Source organism: Abramis brama (assembly GCF_963993115.1).
Source record: "Abramis brama genome assembly, chromosome: 2".
NCBI lineage: Eukaryota > Metazoa > Chordata > Actinopteri > Cypriniformes > Leuciscidae > Abramis > Abramis brama.
In genome coordinates, this window is record NC_139964.1 from 68,806,016 (window position 1) to 68,811,708 (window position 5,693).

The 5,693-nt window shown below is 40.3% G+C and overlaps 1 protein-coding gene across 1 annotated transcript in view; it reads right to left on the minus strand.

Moving 5' to 3' along the window:
• Positions 1 to 2,398, minus strand: part of crfa4 (cytokine receptor family, class I receptor 4) — a 35,362-nt gene extending 32,964 nt beyond the window's left edge. The window contains exons 1-2 of the mRNA XM_084103694.1: positions 2,285 to 2,398; positions 557 to 897 (exon numbers count right to left, since the gene is read on the minus strand). The gene's annotated coding sequence lies outside the window, so the exon portion shown is untranslated. The remainder of the gene's footprint in view (positions 1 to 556; positions 898 to 2,284) is intronic.
• Between the last annotated feature and the right edge of the window lie 3,295 nt (positions 2,399 to 5,693).

Consider the following 5,693-nt stretch of genomic DNA (forward strand, 5'->3'; position numbering starts at 1 on the left):
ATTCTTTCAATAAACAAAAACATACAGATATCAACGAAATATACAGAGAGAGATCGACCGAAGCCGCTCAGATTCTGTACAAACAACGACCGTCAACAATAAAGATGGGTTTTATTTTATTATATGTAGCCTATATTCATTAGTTGATGTACACTGTGCCTGTAACACATAACAGATATTATATTTATTAGTGATAGTACACCAGTTCAGAAAGGACAAATCCTCTAAATTTTCACGCTAATTAGGCTACACGCAACTTTCTAAGATGAAATAACGAGACTAATCGACCGACATTATTAGAATTTTAGAATTAGAATAATTAGAAATTATTAGAATGGAAACGCATGTAAGATCTTGTATTCTGCATTATAAAAAGCACTAACACACGAAGGAATATCAAATGAACGTCAAATGACAACCGCTCAAGTGCATCAAAAAGTAGCGAACATCAATTTATACGATAATCAGTCCAAACAAATACATAAAGTAGCCTAGCCTACATAAAGCGATCGGCTTTATTTATTTTTATTTTTATTTTTTTGGAAAGGGTGCCTACCTTTTTATAGATCCTGGAAAACGTTCCTGGTTTGCCTAGAATCCAGTGATCCTCGATTCCTCATGCGAACCGCGAGCGACACCGACGGCGCAGCGATCGCCCGGTTCCGGTTCTTTACTTCAGATGATCAGGGAATCCGATGTTCCTGGTCCCGAGCTAAGCCGCTTCTGAGCCGCTCCTGAGCCGCAGATCTGATCGCTCCTCCTGATCGCGCGTCATCATCCCGGCGCGCGCGTTTCCACAGCGATGGTGATGTTTTGATGCGAGACTCATTTGTCGCGCAGATGCAACGCGACGCGTTTCACCGCAGATCCTCGTGTATTTAGACTAGACCACACGAGCTGAAAGCGCAAAGGAAAGTTCGAGTAAGAACATAATGGCTTTTAACAGTGACACGGGACACCGGGGCTAGTTGTCACGTCTCAGTAACCAAATCGAAATCAAGTTTCACCTAAAAACATATTGTTTTCTAACCGTCTTACGTTTCTGAATTATGTTCTGAAATCATATTCTTACATTCAGACAGGAGTCACTATATAAAGATTGAGCTGTTCGCAGGAGAAAGGTCTTTTCACATGTTTTTTTTTTAATGGTATTTTTACACAACTCGTTTTCTTTGAACTATTTTTTCATTTTGTGTGTGTCACTCCTTCATGAACTGGATGCTGCATATAATGATCAATAACTAGTTTTTGTAGTCTAGACTATAGGAGTCTATACATAATCTGACTAAATATGTGACATAAATGAACCGACCCCAGTAAATATAGAAAGCATATCAACTAGCCCCGCTCTCCACCATAACTGTACATTCATCGAGTATTGCTGATCAATACCAGTCCTTAAATTACTCTGAACCTGAGGACAAATGAGGAACTGAATCAAATGGATTTTATTATATAATCAGAGCGAATCGAGATAAACAGCCTTCAGGAAACTGCTAAAAAATATGTTTTACTCAAGGCATTGTGGGACAGAAAGAGCTGAAACTACATTATGAAATCATTTTGAAGCTTTATGAGATTATTAAACACTCTGAGAGTGTTAAATCGAGATCCTCCATGGTGTTCTTGATGTATTGATGTGAACATGAGCATCAAACAGAGAGATGTTCAGTTTATCCTGAATCTGCATTAAAGATGTTTAATGAATGGAAGTGGAGGACGTTCCTCTGATGAACTGATGCATTACAGCAGAGGGCAGACGTCCAGAGAAAGTGATTTCATAATTCACGCCTCAATCTTGTTTAAACGCTGTGATGTAAAGCAGACGAAGCTCATCAGATCCGCAGGTTTAGAGTAACGCTCAGATGCTGTAATTATCAGTCGCTCTCGAGCGCTCATGCACAACGATGATGAGAGATTATCATTATCTCTGAATAGAGGAAACACACAATCACAATTTATGTGACTAAACTAGGACTTGATGAACGTTTGACCAGAGAGAAAACACTGGTGTTCATGAACGTGATTCTCCAGAACAGCATTATGACCCGAAACCGTGTTCTCTCGTCATTTACGACCTTCACACTTCATGTGCTGTTTCATCACTGAAGGGACAGTCATTAGTTGCAAATGATTATCAGTATTATATTCTGCGTCTGCATTAAACGATTCTATTGCGTCTGAACCAGCAGAACACACACACATTTAACATTTTAACATTTATGCATTTGGCAGACGCTTTTATCCAAAGCGACTTACATTGCATTTGAAGGTACACACTTACATCCTTATTAGTTCACACACACGAAAGTCTGAGATGAAAGGTTCACACATGTTGAGAAGAGCGTCTGGAAGATTCTGATAAGAAACACATCAACTGACAGAGAGAAGCACTCGTCTTCCTCACGCTGACTCTCTCTCCTCTAATGGAGCCAAGCGTGCCTGTTGAAGAACGCCAGAACATGTCCTGATATGACTCCAGAATCTCTTTAACATGTAGTTCAATATTCAATATTACTATATTACAGTTTTTCTCAATTGCTAAAACACAATTTCTGAAACCTTGCTCCATTTTCTGAAAACATTAAACACAAAACCTCATCTTCAAGCACTATTCACAAAACCTCTGACTCCTCTTGCAAAATGAAACTTTCGCCTCAAAACAGTTTTACCTGTGTTCAAAATCAAACACTGCTCTCAAATCATAAACAAAGTGATCAAAATGATATACACTATCAAGCAGTCAGTAAACAATTTTTTTTCAAAAACAATGTACACAGTGTACATCCCAACCAACACAAAGTAGGACATACAGTGGTCTACATACAAAACAACAGAAGAATTTACTGTATACAGTTACAGTAAAAACAATGTTGGCATCCATTGCTCCATTGAAGAGCTTACCTGTTGCTCTTTTATGCTAAAGCTCTGATTGCTAATTATGACCGCCGCTAGCGTAGCTAGCGATAGCGGTCATATAGGGATTGTCAAAGTTTTTTTTTTTTTTTTTTTCGTCAATCTACTGAATTTTCCGTCAACGATACCAGGGACACCGAAACACCGGGGAACATGAAATTTGGTGAGCATGTAGCCCCACTAGACTTTTACGGAAAAATTTCGTTTGGTCCCCAGGGGCCACTCCCCCCCCCCGCGCTGGGCCCCCCCAAACCCAAAAAATGCAGTTTTTCCTAAATAACTACCTGAACCGTGGCACCGAGGATGAAGAAATTTTTATGGTATGTTGCTCTTAAGGGCCCACATCAACCTAGCCCATAATCACTCATTTGTGATTTGCGCCCCTCCCATAAAAAATTAAAATGCAATATTATTCTGCTTTAATCGCCCCTATCTTCAGTGGAGATGTTCAGAACTGCATCATATTTCATGTGTATGATTAACTTGACATCCTCTGGGGGTATGCTAAGTTTCGTAGAATTTCATCCATGGGGGGGTATAAAATAAATTCATTTATGTGCACATTTAGTGACTGTACACTCATCGGCCTGTAGATGGTGCTGTTGAGCGAAGGGTTGCTGGTTTAGGATGAGACTGTCACACACACACATGCAGGAATACAAACAAACGCAAGCATGCACACACACTGACATCCACACGCACAGACACACACCCATACACACACATACAAATCCACATGCACAGACACACACACACACGCGCACACACATGTACGCACGCATACATACACGCACAGACACACACACACACAGACACACACATACACAAACACACACACACACAGACAGACATGCACATACTACTACTTTTTTTAGGTATATACATAAACACGCAATACAGCCAAATTACTCCACGTCATTTATTTTTGTGGAAAGCCAGTGCAGGCCTGAGCGGCGGTCATATTTTGTACCGCCATGCGGTACATCTAGTTGTAAAACTGTGTGACGGGTGTTTGCCCATGTGATGAGTCAGTGTGCATATTTGAATGGCAGTGTGTTCCTTGTGAAAACAAGAGATTTTCTGCATGACAATTGTGCCAAAAGCAGAGAATTGTGTGTAGTGTTTTGAAAAAAGTGTGTTTTAGAACTGCAATTTGAGTGTAAAGCAGGAATTGTGCTTGTAGTTTAGCAGAACTGGTTCAGGCGGTTGGTGAATGAGTTACATGTTGTGGTCATTGTGTCTCAAGTACCAGTATTTGTGTGTAAACAATTGAGAAAAACTGTAACAAATGGAAAGCACAATGTTCAGGGCCATACAATTTGTTCATTGTACAGTATACAGCCTACAATGCACTGTACTACAGTGTACAATACTGAAAAAGACAAAATTCAAAGGAGTAAACATGTAATCAGTGTGCGTCTTCTTGTCTTTGGGCATCATTTGAAACAGGTTACAGTAAATCAGTTTTGAGTGGTTGTGTTCAATCAGTGACGTGTGTTCTCTATTTCTATTTGATTGTTGCCACTTGTGTTTACCAGTGTGGATGACGTGTGCATTACAGTGCAGAATGTGTTTTGAGAATGAGAATGTGTTTAGAGTTTTGCTGAAAAGTCTAAGTGTGATCTGCAAATTGTGTTTTACCATGTGAAATGGTTTAAGGTATTGACAACAGACTGCACAATTAGCTAAATGAGTTCAGGCAACTGAGAACTTTGTTCAGCCAATGGGTTTTAGTGTTTTAGCAATTGAGAAAAACTGTATTACATGTCACCTTTTTTCAAAACTCTACACACAATTCCCAAAAACTGCACACAAAATGCAAAATGCCTCACATCTCCTTCAAAATGTAACACTGCATTCAAAATGCCATAAACACATGTCCGAATGAAGCATTGCATCAAATGGCAAACAGTTCTTTCATAATAGTACAGTTTTGGATATACCATGTAGACACTGTTGTTCTAAATCTAAAGCTCTTTGGTCTTTCATAGGCTTATATCTACTTTTCAATACAATGTTCTACAGTGAAAGTAATCCGCTGAGGGTAACAAGTACACTGTAAACACCAATGCAATGTAGAAACAGAACATATTTATTAGGCCAATGTATACAGTAGCATACAACAAAACCATAAACATATGTAAACCAAAAGTATATTCTTTAGAATACAGTAAATACAGTAAAGAACACAGTTGTGTGTGTGGGGTCCCGGGGGGGCAGTCACCAGTACTAAGCTACGCTTCATCTCTTCTCCGGGCTGGGTCTGGCCACAATACTTCGTCCACATCACAAGATATGTTTTCTCTCGCCAAACATCGAGGGAAGTTTCTCCTAGCATGGCGTATCCAACCTCTATGTCCCCACATGTGTCCTCCATCGCCTGGAGAAGCGGCATAGGATTGGCAATCATACACTTTCCAGCGCCAGGCTGAGAAGAATTCCTCTATGGGATTTAGAAAAGGTGAATATGGGGGTAGGTTCAAAACTACAAATTGTGGATGGGTGGCAAACCAGTTTTGGACCAGAACAGCCCGGTGAAAACTAACATCTGGATCAGGGACAAGCATTGTGTAAATTGCATCCAGAAAAGTGAGCATATGGCCGGTGTTGTACGGACCCAGTGTGGCACTGTGATGAGGACCCCGTTTTGAGTGATGGCAGCACACAGTTATATTACCCCACGCTCTCCGGGGACATTGGGAATTGCCCTCTGTCCTATTACATTTCTTCCGCTTCACCTGGTTTTGGTGAGGTTGAAGCCAACCTCATCCACATAA